The sequence below is a fragment of the Phaethon aethereus genome (assembly GCF_964289735.1).
Source record: "Phaethon aethereus genome assembly, chromosome: Z".
In the NCBI taxonomy this organism is placed as follows: Eukaryota; Metazoa; Chordata; class Aves; order Phaethontiformes; family Phaethontidae; genus Phaethon; species Phaethon aethereus.
In genome coordinates this window covers 43,752,509-43,771,238 of record NC_138577.1, presented here as the reverse complement: position 1 = coordinate 43,771,238, position 18,730 = coordinate 43,752,509, and the positions used below count along the sequence as shown (strand labels likewise).

Below are 18,730 nucleotides of genomic sequence, written 5' to 3'. Positions count from 1 at the left end.
GGTAAAAGAGACTGTTGAACTTCCCAGTCCGACTGTGTGCTGGAGCTGTCTAGTTTCCCCTCATCCCTCACAAATCAAAATCAAATGTGTAATTAGTATTAAAAAGAAAATTGCATTTGTATGTGTATGTCAGTGTTTTGGCTCCCATGTTTCTGCTGTGTGTAAATCATATAGCATATTGACCTGAAAAGTTAGTTGATTGTAAAGTGCAATCGTTTTTTCTTCAAAATGGGTATTGGCTGTCACTTTGCCTTACTATCTAGAAGTCCTAATAGTAAACCAGGATTTTTTTCCTTGTATTATTCTAAGGAGTATATGCTCTGTACTTATTGTGTGCCGAATTTATATAGTGTTCTTACATAGTTGGAGTTTGGCATTAGGTTTGACATAGCTGTATACACATGGCCAGACCTTTATGTATGTTCACTTTCTCTACATAAAAATAACTTTCTTGAAAGTGGGAGTCTACCTGTGTGCTCAGCTCCTTCACAAGTGTTCCCATCAGTTTCTAATGAGGCTACATGCAGAGTGAAATAGAAGCCACCAACTGACAGGGTCTCAAGGCAATTCCTGTATAAAATCCTTTGGAAGGACAGGGGAAACCAAACTTGCTTACAGCATTGTGCCAGACTAAAGAAGATTGTGGTCTACTACACTTCTGCTTTACATACAAGGTCACTTCACGTTAAAGCAGTGAACACCAGTCAGTTGGTTAATCTGCTGCTTTTATTTTTAAAGGCTCTTGAAAACAAACTCATTAGCCTAGCAGTCTATAAAACACAGGAAAGGCACTTCCTATTAATTTGAATCTCCTATCAGGAAGTCCTATCTCTGGAGAGAATAACTCAAAGTTTGAGTAACAACGTATTTTTAGCACAGTAGTTTTGCACAATAGTTTAGAAAACTGCAGCTCAAGCTAGTATTGATGTGGGTGGGCCTAAAGAAAAGTGACCCTTTTTTGTCAAGTTCTTCATGTTCAGTCATAGGCTTTGGGGCTACAGTAGAAATGCATTTCTCTTGCTGTACCAATTTTCTTACCTTTAACTGATAATTATTAAAATTGGAGTGTTTTGAATCTCTGAATGCTGCTGGAATGTGAAATGCTCTCATGTCTAAAAGTTAAGTAGGTAGTTGCGATCTTTGTGTGGTACACAACATCACAAAAACATTTAGATTGGATCATTTTAATATAATGAATTTAGCAAGATTCAAGTTTTAAGTTTAGCAAGTTCTTGTGGCTTCATAGTCACCAATATATCTCAAGAGGCAGAAACAGAAATTATTTGTCCTGTATTATAATAATCTAGGCTGTTTGAAAGATTATCGGAGTAGTGAAAGTCAATTGAGAAATGTAACTCTAAGAGTGTTGATATCTCAGAAATGACAGTAGAGCATTATAAGATGAAAGACATTTCTTTTTCTTGTTGAACTGCAGAATACGAGCTCTACTGAGGTTTAAGATAATGGGTGAGGGTGATCTCTTCTCTTAGGAATTTGTCTGTCATAGGAAATGGTGGCTTATGGACTGTTTTTTAGTTTCCTTTTGGGTAAATGTTATTGTGTTTCCGTTACTTATTTTTTAACTAGAAGTTGCGAAGTATTCATGTGGGCGTTGAATTTTAGAGTAAGAAGTGTTTTATGAAATGTGGGAGAGTCTTAATTTTTTATAGAAATGTTCATGAGCAATTCTCAAAATTGCCTATCTTTGCAAAATTTTGTGATTGTACAGTACTAACTCATGTGCAACCACAGATACTCAAATGCACATTCTTAAAAAACTGAAATACAGGATTATGTTTTTTTACAGTTTGTCTTTCTAGAAAGCTGAACCGTGTATCCATGCTTCTGTCATTCCTTTAAAATACTGAAATAAGACAACCTTTCATTTTAATCTTCTAAATTATCATATTACCTGTGTTCTTCATAATGGCTTAGAAGCCTTTCTTTCAGATAAAGTAGTGTCCATATCTCCTTTTCTATCCTTTTTTTTTTTAATATGTTTAATATTGCAGAAGATGGGGAGTATACATGGGTGTATATATATACATGGGTACTGTTCCCTTTCAGTGTAACTACCAAGAGACAAGCAGTCTGTGTGCTTTAGCAGAGAGTATCAGGAAGGTGTCACTCCATGGTGATTAACAGGCAGGAAATCTTACTTGAATCCCATGCCCATAATTTCCCATCAAACTTCTTAAATGTTCATGACAAGATAACTAATGTAGGTAAAGGTAACAGACAGGTTACAAGAAAGTTTTTAAAAAAGCTGGAAACATAAAAGGAAGTTTTACTGTAGACCAAGACATTTGCTATAAAGTTTCTGAGAGTGTTTTCTGCTTAAGTTGTTTCTGAATTTATGCCTATTCCCTTTGGGGAATGTTCTACAGTAAAAATAAGCAGATATGGGAAATGCTCTCAAAGTCCAAAATGTTGTTGGCATTATCTTCAAGTCCATGTTTACCTTAGATCATTTCTTCTAAGTCAGACAAATCCACTGGAGCAAACAAAAATACAAATAGAAGTAGGACAATAGGAGTGAGTATGGAGTCAGACTGCATACGTTTTTATCTTGGGTAGACAGTTGGGGGTGTTAAGTGTTCGAGAGGTCTGTGGTGAAATTTGATGTTGAACAAACCTAGGTTGGAGGAAAGGGCCTCCTGCAGACACCTCACCTGATGTGCAAGGAGTGTGAAGGACTGAATCCAGAGCAGGAGTATGCAAACATTGGGGGGGGGGGGGGGGGGCGGTTATTGACTGTCAGATGATTCAGAATGTGTGGGATTTCTGGCCTTTTGAGGGGTATGTTTTGAGGTTCTGTTGTTTTGTGGGTTTTTTTTTTTAAAAAAGCAAGTATGATGTTCTTGGGATGGTGAAATGAAATGCTTTTTGGTTTGGAACAGGGATAATCAAGTGGCTCTTCAAGCAGGTGGAGAAACTCAAACTGAGCCATCTGAACAAACAGTATTCTGCAAAGTCTTGAACCTCTAGCAGTGAGCATAAAGCATGTTACAGGAAAAACAGATTTATGCTAATAGTGTTAGTATTTAATGTGTCGTAGTGCTCAGTTAGTATTTAAGTACTGTCAGATGTTCTTCTCCAGGCTCTCAAAAACAAAGAAAAGTTACCCAATAAATTGGAGCCTTGGAGAAGAGTTTAATGCTTCTAATACCGGCAGGCTCCAGCTGCTTTATTTTGGCAAGAAGTAGATTGCTTCAGAGCCAGTCAACATGGAAGAGAGTATAGTTAGATTTAAAGTATCATGGTCGTTTAACAACATCTATTCAGATACAGGAACTGAAGGTAGCTCCTTGGGAAAAAAAAAAAAGCTATAGTGTAGGGTAAAACCCTGAGAGCCATGTTTCCTCCCATGAGGACATAGAGCTTTAGCAGCTCCAGTAAAGCCATGAACAATTTCCTCATGAGCACTTCATAGAGAAGCCTTCATAAGGACTTTGCCAATCCTAACTAGATTCCAGTGTCACCCCAGCTGCCTTTCTCATCTTTTTATCAGTCTCCTTCTCTCAGTCTTTACTCCTCTCATGCCCTGCCTTTCTCTCTGGCACCTCTCCAGTCTTACATACATTTGACCTCAGCAGGTCTTTATCTACTTACCGGTGCCCTTACCATTTTGTCCTCTGCTGTTTTCTTTCTCCTCCTTTATATTTGCAGAAAATGTAAAAAAAACCCCAAACAACCTCATAATGTAGTAATTTACATCCTGTCCTCTTTCTTTGTTCACTCATTTGCTTGCCCTGTGTTTGTTTAGAGCAGAGGTCTCTTGCATTTGTCTGTATTGCTCCAATGGATTTGTAAGTAGCTTGTTTCCTCTATTATATTCTGCTTACCTGTTTCATACTTTACCCCAATAGAAGTGCAAGTTTTAGGTATTTTTCCAAGTGTGGGAAAAAATGATTGCGTACCAGAAGTAAGCTAGATAAGCAGTGTTCAGTGTTCCCATGAAGAGCTGAGAATATCTTTGTTTAAAATAAACTTACAGATAAATTGACATTCTTCCTTTCCCCAGTAAAATGATAGGTAATTTCACCAATATGAAATGAGAAAAGTGTGTTAGCCTGCAGTTCAACATAAATTTGAAAACTAAATTTTAGCTACTCTTTTTGCAGAGCAGTAAGATTTCTTTGTTCTTCCCTTTACATTTCATTTTAAGTGAAGCTCTTTTGTTTTTTTAGATATGATGTTTTAAGTGATTAACTGCCCTTTGCTAGCAGGAAGTAATAAATCATATACAAAAACACTCATGTGGGGCGTGATGTCTGTGTTTCATCTTTCCAGTTCCACCATTTTAATGTTTCTGCTAGTGTGGAGAATGAACAGGTGGTGATAATGCTGGCAGATTCTTGTAGATTTTGTGATCACTCATACACTAGATAAAGGACCATAAATATAGGAAAACAGGCTTCTAGCATTTTTTTGCTTCCTTCCTTTCTGACTATTTTACTTCTGCTCGGTTTGTTGCTTAGTTATTTTGCTTGCGGAGCGTATTATGTGTGTGAAAGGAAATATGCACGTGAGCATGCTCTCTGACAATGAAAATATGAAATATGCTCGGGGGAGCTTTTGTACGTAATAGAAGTTTGGCATTTATTTTAAGGTAACAGGTGAGATTCTGTACTCTTGGAATGGTTCTGACTTTCTCAATAATTAACAACAGTTCCATATATATATGTATTTATACAATACAATTTTATACAGAAAAGATAAAAAGATAACCATATGTAAGTATTTCTTAGAGGAAAATATTTAACAGTAATAGCTTCCTAATTATTTAATTTATTTCTACAAAAGCCATGCTAAGGTTATCCAGCATTTATTTCTGAAGTAATTTCAGATTGAAATATTTTGGTTATATTTTCCTCTGAAACTTTAGGAAAATACTTTCTTCCTGCAGTAAACTTTTCTGGATACTTCAGATCCAGTTATGTTCTGGGTATATTGTGTAGAACTACTGAAAATTCTTGAAATCTCTTATCTTCATTGTTCATTTCTAGTAACACACAAAAGTTGCTTAAAATAAGGTTTAGTACAATGAATTAAGAAATCTTCAGCTGAAATAGATGATATTTTTCTGCAAGTTTGTTCAGTCTCTTGTTCAGTTTGCACTTCCTATGTGGTAAAAGTTACAATGTCAGAGATGCAAGAAGGCTTTGTCTTACAATAAAATTCCTCTTTGGCTTAGAAAATTTGCAGTAACAGTTAAGCAGAAGTGTTGTTTTAGAAAACCAAAACACAATCCTCCCCCTTTTTTTCCTCAAGTATGATTTGTTTTGTGTTGTGGGATGTATTGCCCGACAGAGGTATCTACATCGTTCCCTTGATTCTCTACTTTTTCTGAAAGATTATTTTCCTCTTTTTTTTCTCCCTGTTTTAAAATAGGTGTAAGGTTTTTAAAAAGAGTTGATTGCATATTCATGCTTCATCAGTCCAGTCAACCTGTTTTCAGACTGTGGACCCATGTTGCTCCACTCTTAGACTTTGTATTCATTTTGTGTGATTGCATAGAGGTGAGGTGTGAGGCAAGAGTCCAGTGTTTTGCTTCTGGAAGAAGACGTTGGCAAAGGGAAATTTAAGCATGAAATTAGTCATGTTATGTTTTGATTTTTTTCCTAGTAGGTTTTATAACAATCAAAACACAAGGCCATGGTTGTGTGCTTCAGCTTTGGCAAAAAACTACGGAGATCTTGACTGTAGATTGTTTAATGTTATGGTGGACCTAAGATACTGGGTATGTAGGAAAATAATTTATTATGAGCAAGTCACTTCTGTGAACAGTCTCACGCATGACGAAAGAGAGCTTAGTATTGGATTGGAGGGCTAGTAACTACCAAAAGTTGGGTTTAATCCTTCCTAACATTTCTTTAACCCTCACGTGTTTTTCCATTTCCTTAGTCCCTATCGTATGTGAGAGTTTGTGGGCACTCGGCTAGCACAAGTGGTACTGTGGAAAAGCTGTTGCAATTAAGGTTTTTTCCATGTTAATTAAGGTTGTTTCATGATGGTGACTTTCCATTTTTCTTAATGTTACATACAGGCCAGAGTTAAAATTTGGTTATTGTTTACTTGTTAACTTTCTAAGCCACTTTGTAGAGGCAGTGTAGTAATAGGTTGCAGGTACACATTTCGCTAGTTTGGAGTGTTACTTGAAAATTTCCAAAATGCAAATTGTGTCCTGAGTTGTTTGCATTGTGAGATGATCTCTATTTTTAGATAATTTTTTGTTTGGTAAACTGTGACTGCTGGTTTGAGAACCTAAGCTCTCTGTATGCATTGTTGGCTGCACAAGGAGGTAGGTGAGTGCTCTTGATGCATGAAGACATTCTTTGCGTCTGGTCCCCAGTCTTTATCCAGCTGTTTTTTTGAACCCTAAACCAAATGCTGCCAGTTGTACACGTTGGATGAAAAGGTAACTGCGTATCACTGGAGCATCAGGGAAGCCTTGGGCACACCTGCCTCCCCCTTGGGGACTCCAGCACAGCCATGTGGGTGGAGGAACAGTGGGGATGTGCCAGAGAGGAAAAGCTGGTGGCATAGTCATTATGTAAGCCTCATAAATCCTATCCTGGCGTTCAGGGTTAATTGCACCACTTCATGGCTATTTTCATGTTTGTTTCTGTTTATCCAACGAACAGAAAAGCACAGGGATGGGAGTTAATGTTGAGTTATTATCTAGTCTGTATCTATTTGTAATCTACAGAGATTTTACTCTGTATGTTGTAGAAGAAAATAATCATCTTGACCTTGGAAAATCTGACTCCAGACTTGTTTTTCTAACTGTACCGTTTGTAGGGCCACCCTATGTCGTACTGCACTGGTGAAAAGCTTTAGAACAAAGTGGACATTAGATTTTTGTGTACACCCTTGTATTAGTGCCTGTTTAGTCAATTACGATTATTTTTGAGGTAGCCCACTAGTTTCTTCTTTAGTGCTGGTTCTGCTCAAGTCAGCGCTCAGAACTGGGAAACGTGGTAGCACCAATTACTTGAGGCTCTTTCAAGGATCATTTAAAGCAGAAATCTGCTGAGTGCAAAACAGGCATTCAGTAGGTTTTACACCTGGAGGATTCAGTAAGTATTCTTACTCAGATTCTCTCAGACCACGCTGGCAATTTGTGGTTGTGCAGAAATAGGATTTGTGCCCCGTGTAAGAATTTTCAGAGTTCTTCTGATACAATAGCATTTTTCTGCAGTTTACTAAAATATTGCTTCTGAACTGACTGTAGATGCAAAGGTAGTATCAGTTACCAGTCCACATTTGCAGTAACAGAAAAGAATCTGTAATTTGGATTGGAAGAGGGGTTTTTTGCGGCTTTTGGTTTTAATTGTTTATTTGTATTAAGGGTACCAATCAAGATGATATTCCAAGAAGTATATTTCTGTGTTTTAGAGCCACAACAGCATTTGTTCAAATACAGTTTGAGGATAGAACTAAGGCCGGACTCATTCATTGTACCAGCCTGTGAAAGCTAAACTCAGTTCTTAAAGGCACTCGTCACAATCAAATAGGAAGAAATTTTAAGCTCTTAGTAGGGTAGGCCTTTTTTCTTTTTTTTTTTTTTACACTCACTCATAAATCCATGTAATCAGATAAAACTGATTTCTGGGATAGAACAGTTTTGAAAAACTTTTAATGTACATTTTTATATGATTCCTTTGACCCTATGCATTTTCTTAAAGCTGCTTTCATTCAAACTTTGGATTGAAAAGGGACTTTTTGAAAGTTGAAATCTTTTACTGTAAAGCTTTAATTGCTTTTTCACTTAAACGTAGAATTTTATGGGTTTCCTTTAGTTATTTTTTCTTTCTTTTACTTTCTCTGTCACTGAAACTTTTAAATACTCTCTTGACCTTTGAAAGTTGAAAGAGTAAAAATGAAGGATTGAAAATAAAGCCATTCAAAACAGTGCAAAAACATACCAGATATTATAAATTCTCTTGCAGCTAGTGGTCTGCAAATAAAAAGAAGGGCACAGGACAGAATGAAATGTGGTGACATTTTTCAGAAATATTTTATGGATTTTTTAATTTAGATGTACAGTAAGAGTTTGGGAAAGAAGTTAACTTCAGTATTCTCTTTTTTTAAAAAGCTGGAGTTTTTTCAACCACTTGCCACTTTATAAGCAGCTTGTGGAAACTCCTCTGCAGTAAAAGAAGTTGGTTCTTTGATGTTGATGGAGGAGCCATCGGTATTGGTCTGAGACATCACTAAAAGTCATGAAGAGTGTTTGACAAGTGCACGTATGTTCTATGGTGTATGCAGTATAAAATGGATTTTTATACAAGAAAGTTGGGAGTTACTTGTCCAATTCAAACTTGCTCATAAGGGAAGGTGTTTAAGGATATGTATGAGGAAACTGAGGAATGCATGAATGGACAGATCTTCTCAGAGGTTGCAAAGGAGCCTCCACACTGAGAATAAGTGAGGTATTTCTGCAAGGGAGAACATAGACCATGCAGGAGGTTTCTAAAGTATGGTCAGGAAGTTTCTATGGTCCGTTTTGCGATTTAGAGGGTCTATGTCTATTTGTACAGGCTTGTTCGTTTTTAGAAGCATGTTCTTCTAGAAATTGTGTAATGATACTGTGTTGTGTATAGTTCATTTATTGCTTGTATCCCATCTTCCTGCTCTTAGAAAGGAATCTGAATGCCTGTTGGCATTTTTCCAAGCTGAGTCTTGGAATTTTTTAAATTTCATCTGTGGGTAGTTCTAGTGCCACTGACCAGGAAAACAAATTGTGCGACCTCATGATGAGACTCATTGTGAAAGGCCTTTTCAAACAGAAAGTTCTTCTGCAGGGCAATGTTTATAAATAAAACCATCCTAATCAGAGAGGGGCATGGCAGTACAGCCTTGTAGCTCATGTCCTTCTTGTGTGATAAACAATGACTTGCACCGCTGCCCTTGCTGTAACAGAATACTCATTCACCGCATTGCAAAATGTTTTAAACAGCAACTCCCTCCTGTGAAAAATTATGTAACTTTTCCTCATCTGTTTCAGAGAAGAAATGTACATTTTAGAGGTAGATTTTTGAGGATGTAGTATTAATGACAGAGAAGCTGTAGCTCTCTCGCCTGCTAGCTCCATTGTTTCCTGATTCCAGTAGTGTGTGCATGCTCTTACTGGTTTGTTTCTGCCTATCTGTCTCTTTTTGGATACTCGTCATCTTTTGCGGTCTTCCTGTAGAGCTTCCTGTGCCTTGCTGTCTGATGATACCATATGAATCAGCAATGTGGGTGGTGTTTTGCCCATCTGACAAATAAGAAAACTGCAACAACAATATTTTTAATTTTTCTTCATTCAAGTCAATGCTACTCAGAGAATTACTTTTTTAATTCACATTGGGATGCATTTCTGTGATCCAGTAGGTCTTTTTTGATTTATCACCTACTGAATAGAATAAGCAGTAGAAAACCACCTTTTATGAACGCATCCCAGGCAGATGTTATAACAGTCTGGGTGTACTGAAACAGACACCATATACAGAAACCTTGCCAACATAAAATGCAATCGAATTCTGGATGTTCAACATTTTAATGCAATTTTTCATTGTCTCTTGTACTACTGGTTCAAATTACATGAGAATTAGATGTTACAAATTCTTTCCTCTTGGGAAAGGGATTAAAATTAGATTTCTCATATGAAGCTACCACAATGAGAGGAAATTTAAGTAAATATGCATTGGAGGGGGTTTGGTAGAAACTTGTGTATTGGTATGAAGAATGTGATGGAGTTGATGTCTCAGTTGTCAAGAACCTACTTTTAAAGTAAGGGTTATTACCTGAAGATAGTTTTGTTTAGTAATGCTTCTCTGCTGTTCAGATGGTCTCATTAAGTCATCATTCTTTGAATATGACATAGTTATTTCTCAATTGGATACCCAATAAGCTTTTTTGCTAAACACCTTTTTGGTTTTGGGGGGTGTTTTTGGCCATGCTAGATTTGACAATTAGATCTCTTTCTTCATGTTAAGGTTTGTGTTTCTTTTCTTTTTCTTTTATCTTGGGTATTCTCCCAATCAGATATTATGCAATTATATTCTTCGGAAGAGTGTAAGAGGAGGGTAATAAACAAGAACTGTTACACTGCTGGGTTTTTTACCTGGTTCCCATATTCCTTTTGAACTTCTAGAATTTTTGAAATTTGTTGAGTTTCTCAGGAGAATCTTAGTTCTGTCCAACAATATGGATCGTGGAATTAATGAAATGGGATCATTATTGGACGTAACTTCATATGCGGCTAGATGAAATATGGTTAAGATGGCTGTGGAGTACACACTTCCTCATTTAGTTGCATTTTCCAGCACCCACTTTGCAGAGACAGAGTTATACCAGCTGCAGAGTTCCAGGGAATTCTACTACAGTGTATGTTAAAAATAAGTATTTCCAAGGGGCTGAGGAACCGAAGAGAAAACAATGCCATAATTTTAGGTCTGCAATTGGCAGCATTGCACAAATACAAAACATGCCCTCTGTATGCTACATGAAAAGAAGGGACAGTAACTATGTCTTCCTTACGATGAGCTAAAATATAATGCATGCTTTTACTATGAAGAAATTTTGTCTTAGAAACTGGAGTTCATAGACACTTTGAAAGGTGGAATAAAAATGTGCTTAACCAGAATGCTACCACACCCAAAATTCAGACATCTGTATTCGTCTGCATCTCCTAATTATGCTTCACTGCATCAGCAGATGAATGTAATGAAAGTAAAAAGGATAAATCTTCACTGTTATGATATGTTAGAGATGCCAGCACTGTTAGAGTTTATAAATAAAATCAGTAACGGAGCAAAGCATTTTGCTCTGCACTTCATAGAAATTTTTTTCCTCAGCACAACCAATTATAGAATGAGGGAAAGGCTCACTCCCTTTAAAATGTTTCTTTTGTTTTAAGGGAATCTTGCCAGTCTGAGCATAAGTCTGCGCTGTCTTTCATATTCTTACAGCATCTTGCTGTGCAGAGGCCTGTGCGCTAGTGACCAATGGTTATATATTAGTAACTAGACCTTAAAATGAAGAACAGTGCTGGAAAAGTGCTCAAAGCCGCTGTTCGGATACTGTTCAAAGGTGGAGCTTTTCCTCCCTCCTTTCCAGTATGCTGGACTTGTGTCTTCATCCAGCACTTCAGCCTCTGCACCTCTTTGCCCCACTTGCAGTAGCACTCCCGTCATGAGCTGTGCCAGGATGACCTCGCGTCCGACTTACAGCATGGAGTCATGAATGGAGAGCAGTGGTAGCATGCTCGGCTTCTGCCATTGTGGATCATCATGAGCTACACAATCTCTTTGAGCTGGGGTTTCTCGTCTGTGTGAGTGAGCTGTCAAAGGTTGTAAGGATCCTGCCTTCGATCTCTCACACTTACAATGGCTCATGTGGCCAGGAGAAAGTCAGTTTTACCGTAAGTGTTGAATGTGCTTGCTAAATCTGCGTAATTTGATCTAAATATCCTATAGTAATGCCCTAATCTGTTTTACTTGCTTAATTTACTTAATTTCAATAGCTAGCATAGCTGCCAATAGGGAAATTGGAGTAGCATATCTAAGAGCCTGAATATGAATCTTGGATAGGATCCCACAGCATTTAAATTAACATTAATGTTACTTACTTTAAAGGAAGAAAACTTAAAGGAAATGAATTTAAGTGCAGTGATTGTCTCTTTTTTTTCCCTTCTTTTTGACCTCTGTATGAAACAAAACTGTTTCTTCCCTTTATATCATTGTACCAAAGTGTTAAGCATGCTAGTCTGGGGTTGCTTCAAAACCTGTATGATTGCAGAAGTGAATACTGGAATTGTGTTTGTGGCTCAGTGCCTTGTGCCACTGTGCAGTCATATAGAAGTACTTGCTCTGCATACACGGGAGCTGGTTCTGGCAATCGGCTGTGGGTTTTTTGGGTGTATGCTACCTGTGCCCAACCTTGGGATCTCCACACTTGCTTCCAGTACTGTGCAGTATTCATGTTGTGAGTGTACAAAGATGTGATTAGACCACCGCGGGCTTTGGTGAAGTAGGGAAGGCAAAGCAGTGTCCTCCAGATCGATTAGCAGCTGATAAAAGTGAGGTCAGCCAAGGAGGATGTTCTAGCTTAACTTGGAGTAGTGCCTGAAAGCTAAAAGCTTCAACGGTCAGGAGGGTATAAAGATGATATATATGACTACCTTATACTTAACTCTCTTTTTTTTTTTTTTCTCCCCCCCCCCCCCCTCTTTTTTTTTCTTTCTCTGTTGTCCATCCCCTTGACCCATTCTTCCTACCCCATCCCTCCCTCAAGCTTTATTAAGTGTGTTGAGCATATATTGCCTGGCTAGCTTTAGGGGTTTGACCTTAGACCTCTCATGCAACAATATAACGTTCTAGAAAATGTCAATAAGTCAATACCAGACCCATCTGGGGGGAATTTTTAATGTACATTTATTCAATGGCTTTTCAGATACAGCTGGTAACTAAATATGCCTTCCACTGGTTAAAACAAGGAACAAACTATTTCCCTAATAGCTAAATGAGGAAGTGCTCTACCTGAAGCTAAAGTAAGCAAGTAAAATTTTGCCACAAGGTCTCAATTTCTTTCAGACCTCATTTGTTTGTTGAACACTTCTTTTCTTTTTAATTCATAGACCTAGATAATTATCACCAAAAACAGGGTAGAAAAATTCTTTTTTTTCCCCTGGTAAAAAATTATGTACATTTGCATCTTTGTTTTGAGATTGAAGGTATAAACTGCTGCTTGTCCAGAAATTTTCTCTGTTCACAAGTCTCTGAACAGGAATTTCACACATTGTCAGTGTTTGAGGTTTTTTGTTTTGTTTTCTTGTTTTTTATGGTGGCAAAGTTTCTTTTAAGAAGTGAAATTTATACTCTGGATATGAAACAGCAGTGATTTTAATTACAATTCAACTTCTAAGTAAGGCAATTTGTAAAGAATTTTGCTTCAAAAATATTTTATTTTAATATTGGCTATGTAAAAAGCAGGAAGAGAGGTGCTAGCTTCAACAAATGCAGGTTTTCTCTGAAGACAAGCTGCAGTAAATTTCCATTAATCTGATGAAATTAATGCTGCCTGTTGTGACATCAGTTCTTTCAAATATTTAAAAAGAAAATGTCTACTTTTTGCTAAAATATGTCTGATGGCATTTTAAACTTTTTTTTAATAGGTTGCTAATTGTACTAGCAACTAGTTTCTAGGCACAGGGGAGGACTTTTGATGTCAATGTTTTTATTCCTAAATCTGCACTCAACAAGGGGACGCATAACTGAGCTGCTAATTCTGCTTTCAGTGGCGCTTTTTTTCGTCTCTCCCTTTTTTTTTTTTTCTTTTAGGGTTAGCAAATCTGTCTTCTGTGAGAAGTAACAAGTGAGTCCTGATTTTAGAAATTGCAAGATTTTGTATAGTCAATTTGTAATAAATAAATGCTAATGCTTTCCATCATCATCCTATTTTTACCCTGCTTTACCACCTCTTCTCCTCTTTTTAATGCACTTAGTTGCTTTTTAACCTTCCACTACCACTGTTTCAATTATATAAAAACAGAAGAATAGGTTTTTCGCAACTGAATAGAAGTCAGACATAACAATTAGGAAGGTGAAGCTTATTTGCCTCGTCTTCCAGCTCTTCTAATTGAATGCTGTTAACAGAAGTGGGTTTGTGCCCAGTAGATGGACAGTGAAAGCATGAGGCTTCTGAGAAGATAACTCTTTTTAATTGCACTGCCAGCCTCCAGAAAGAGTCTGGCTGAGATAACCAGTGTTTTCTTCCAGCCCCTCTGCCTTGTCACTGTTGGTACGCAGTTGTATGGATATGGCACGTGACTTCCATAAGGTAGTACACTCACACAAATGTCATCTGTAGTCTATAGGTCAGCTAAGTTGGGTGTACTAACAGAGTGGGGTGCACAAGGCAAGTAGACTAAGCTGCTTCTGGTAGGAAAAAAATTTGGCTCAAGAAACAGTCATTTTTTACATCTTTAATCAGAAAATTACCTACTCATCATTTACAGGTCTTTTAAACCAACACCCTGCCACTACCCCAGACCAGCAGCCTGTGTTGAGCTGCCATGTAATTTCTGTGCTGTTAACAGGAATGGGTAGTTTACCCCAGAGCTCTTTCTTCATGGAAGCCCCTTTGACTCTGACAGGTGTTATTGTTGGCAGTTAAGTAGTATATAACCACTCAGCCAGGAGCCATAGTACCTGCATTTCAGATTAGACAGAGATGGTAAAAGGCTTTCCTGCTCATTTACTTCAACAAAGCAATTAAAGATGAAAGATGTAGTTGAAATTGTAACCTAAAATATGAGTACTCTTTCCATTTTTTCACCCCACAGGCATCTCCCTGTTGACATCAAGTATCCTTCCAAGCATACTTTATGAGTCTACTGGAAGTCCTCATGTAAAACCTTTTTGAAAAAACTACATTAAACAACTATTTGAAGGAATCTTTAAACTTGTAGTATAAATTGAACTAGATCTGACCCATAATTATTTTTCTATTTCTTCCCCAAGGGCATTTATGACTCAGCATTAATTATGATGAGCCCAGTGGTTGTGCTCTTAATCATGTTGATGAGCGCTTGCTCAAACTAATACCAGATTATTGATGTAAGAGTTTATAAGCGTGAATGAAGGTTGCATAATTGGGCTCAGTATACTTGAAATGTCTAAAAGGTGGGTGTCTGGCTAGTTGTCTTCCTCTCTCAAAGTATGGGACTCATTAGAGCCCTGCTTAGGGGACTAATGCACCTTTTCTATGCTTAGCGTTAAGACTGAGTCTCAATCTGCAATACACAGAGTGCTGTCAGTAATAAAGTCTCTGTTCAAGAAACTTGTGTATTTGTTTATTTCTATAGTCTGCGTTTATTATATAGAAGTCAATTAAAATTAGGCTTCAGACTGTGCTTCAGTAAGTCATTTGGTGAGCTGCGTGAACACAGTTTCTGTAAGACAGAGTTTACCCATTTTTGGAGGCTTTTCTTTGTTGACAGGAACTGCTAATATTACTGAGTATCTGACTCGCTGAAATGAAAAATAACGGCGAAACAAATATCCACAGAAAGATTGCCAGTAGTAAGTAAACTGAAATTCAGTTAGTGCTGTCTTTGACAGTGGAATATTCTTTGGCTTTTGTTTGACTTTGTGTATTTAATGCTTTTTTTTCCTTAATCATATAAATCCGTGGTATGGTCCTTATGCTCCTGCTACCTTACTCCCTCTTTTCCCTTGTTTCTATTACCTGTGAGGGGGAAGAAATAGCATCTCAAATCACATTGCCTGAAATGATTAATTTTAGTCCTCTACCAAGGATGTAACTGCTGAAATAGAATTACAATCTTTTTTCCTTTTTATTTTCTCCTTTTAAATTCCCTTTTAATTAAGGAGGGGAAAAAGTGTATGTTTACTAACAGGATTTTTAAAAAAAAAAGTCTGTAATACAGACAGCAACTCTTCATAGGGATTCTTCCCAAAAAACACATTGCTTCAGGAACAATACTTATATCTTTGGATTTAGGTTTGGATACTTGATGGCAAGCAAACTAGGAATAACTAATGTTACTTAATGCATAGTTGTGTTGTTGATGAGTCACTGTCTAGTTAATTGTGTTCTTTTTTTCATCTGCTTCATTCATTGCTTTTTCAACTCTTAACTGTGAGATGAAAAGCTATTGTAGACCTTGATTGAATTAAATCTTCTAATGATGAGTAAATTGTATAATTTCAGTATGTTGATATCTTTTTTTGTTGTTTCTGTTGCTGCTCCTGAAGCTAAAAATAAATGGTGAATCTCTGCAGTCAGTACCTGAAGAAAGTGCGAGGGGTTTGCTGGTTAACTCACAAAGTTACGCACTTTCTGGCCTTGATGTAACTTCCATGTCACAGTCATTCACTTACCAGCTCATTTTGAGACTCATCTTTGGTGTCTCTTCCCACCTATTGTTCTTAGGGAAACTAAACCTAATGAGCCAGAATTAAACAAAATAATAAAGAGAAAAAACCCAACCCCAAACACAAATCTACAACGGGCAATACTTTTCTTAGTTATTCTTAGATATCCTAAAGGTGCTAGACTGGAATTTTGGGGACTCCCCTTCTTACTAATGTCTGGTTATCATCTTACTAATGATGGTTATCCTGCTCAGTGTAGGAAGAGAAGAAGGAGCTTTTATTTTTTGAAAGCGTGCGCGTGCGTGTGCGCGCGCGTGTGCGCGCGCGCGCGTGTGTGTGTATATCTTGATGGCTGACTCAGGCTGTGTTTTAGGTTTTCCTCTTCCTTAAGAGCTCAAGTCTAGAGGAACAACAATTCTGCATCTCATAACTACCCTTAAGTATTAACAGCAGAATATAATTAGCATAGTGTTTTAATTATATGAGCACTGCTGAAAAAAACAATGAGGTGAGGCTAGTCATGAACTTCTTAATTCCTTCTGTTGGTGTTTGACAGAGCAATGAAAGGCAGCATAAGCAACTCAGGTTTCTGGCCATTAACTAAGGAAGACAGCACTGTTTTAATGTGCATGTGAGTCATGCTTGTTATCTCTGTAAATACAAAAGGAGGAGGCAAGGAAAGTAATGGTACTTCACTTAGAGGTCCACGTTATTAATGAAACAGCCTTGAAAAATGAACCAAAACAAGCAGCTCAAGGGAGTTATGGAAGTGGCTGATCCTTGTCATAAACCAAGCAGGTTTTCACTGTAATACATGGCACTGTTCCGTAATTTGTGAAATACAGTCATGTAGGGGTTGGGGGCAGGGGACCTTTTTATTGTTTGTCTGATTCGGTGGTTTTTACAACAGCAAGTCAGTGCAATTGTCTCTGCCTAATATATTGCTAGTGTCAATGAAACTGCGTCTCTTCTTGACCATTTTCCATTCACTGTAAATGCAATAGGCAGAAGATGCTTCATCAGTTACCTCCTGTGGTGGGCTGATGTTGGCTGGATGCCAGGTCCCCACCAAAGCCACTCTATCACTCCCCTTCTCAGCTGGACAGGGAAGACAAAGTATAATGAGAAGCCTGTGGGTCGAGGTGAGGACAGGGAGAGATCATTCAGCAACTACCATCATGGGCAAAACAGACTCAACCTGTGGAAATTAATTTAATTTATTGACAATCAAATCAGAGTAGGGTGACAAGAAATAAAACAAAATCTTAAAACACCTTCCCTGCATGCCTCCCTTCTTTGCACGCTCAAGTTCATTCCCAGTTTTCTCTACCTCCTCCCCCCTGCCTCCTGAGTTGCACAGGGGGATGGGAAATGGGGTTTGTGGTCAGTTCATCACACACAGTTGTCTCTGCCACTCCTTCCTCCTCAGGGGGAGGACTCCTCACACGCTTCCTCTGCTCCAGTGTGGGGGCCCTCCCATGGGAGACAGTCCATCATGAATTTATCCAACATGAGTCCTTCCCACAGGCTGCAGTTCTTCACAACCTGCTCTAGCCTGGGTCCCTTCCATGGGGTGCAGTCCTTCAGGAACAGACTGCTCCAGTGTGGGTCCCCCACAGTGTCACAAGGCCTGCCAGCAAACCTCCTCCAGTGTGGGCTCCTCTCTCCACGGGTCCACAGGTCCTGCCAGGAGCCTGCTCCGGCGCTGGCTTCCCATGGGGTCACAACCTCCTTCGGGCACATCCACTTGCTCTGGTGTGGGGTTCTCCCTGGGCTGCAAGTGAGTATCTGCTCTAGCATGGAGCTCCATGGGCTGCAAGGGGCACAGCTGGCCTCACCATGGTCTTCACCAGGGGCTGCAGGTGCCTGGAGCACCTCCTCCCCCTTCTTCTTCACCGACCTTGGTGTCTGCAGAATTGTTTCACATATTCTCACTCCCCTCTCCGGCTGAAATTGCTGTGTCATCTTTCCCCCCCCCCCCCTTCTTAAATACGTTGTCACAGAGGTGCTTACCACCATCACTGATGGGCTCAGCCTTGGCTAGCAGCAGGTCCCTCTTGGCACAGAAGCCACCCCTTCAGCCCCCCTGCTATGAAAACCTTGCCACGCCAATCCAATCCATCTCCTTAGTTCACAAGCTCCTTCTGCCTTTCTGTAAGCTCTCCTTGCTCTGTAGTTTAGATTCAAATAAACCTTTAGATGCCAGGCTCTCCACATTTCAAAGTGAGAAGCAAGGAGCCCTGTAGAAATCAGAAGCAGGGTGTTTTGAATCTGGGCTCGTATTTGTGATGCTGATGTGAGAGGCAGTGATATGGGGGAGAAGGCAGTGAGCTGTGTGAGCAGTATGTGTGACACAGCACCGAAGGGATTCATTGCCGCGGTCTAGTTTTTTACTTCTTAGCTTGATGACAACAATGCAGTAAATCATTGCAAACAGACAGGCAGAGGTCAGAAAACTCACCGTACAGGTGACCAAGGAGTCATTAGGCTATAATAACATGGCTGGTTTCATGACTGAGGTGGGTTATAATGGTCACGTATTAGGGTAAGGTCTGTCTCAGTGGGTCTGGAGGACTATACTGTTACTCGATTATCCTGTTTTGCCAGCAGTGATTAATAGCGGTCTTGGTAAGTTTTATAATGCTTGGCATAATTAGTACAGACGTTCATGTGCATTTTTAAAAGAGAATGTGATACTGCAGTGTTTGCCGTTCTTTCATAAAAAGTAACAAGCTATTTTGAAAAGCTGTTTTGAAAACATGCATCAATGATTGTGTATCTTCTGAAAAATGTTTTTTGTGGGAATATTTCTTTTTTCCACACTGCTTCAAATATTTGTG

The 18,730-nt window shown here is 38.6% G+C and overlaps 1 protein-coding gene across 1 annotated transcript in view; it reads left to right on the top strand.

The window, feature by feature from the left end:
* The window catches only part of LOC309415893 (guanine nucleotide-binding protein G(q) subunit alpha-like), a gene marked incomplete at both ends in the record, with an annotated part of 134,335 nt that overhangs the window by 45,079 nt on the left and 70,526 nt on the right, over nt 1–18,730 (top strand). The gene's annotated exons all lie outside the window — the stretch shown is intronic.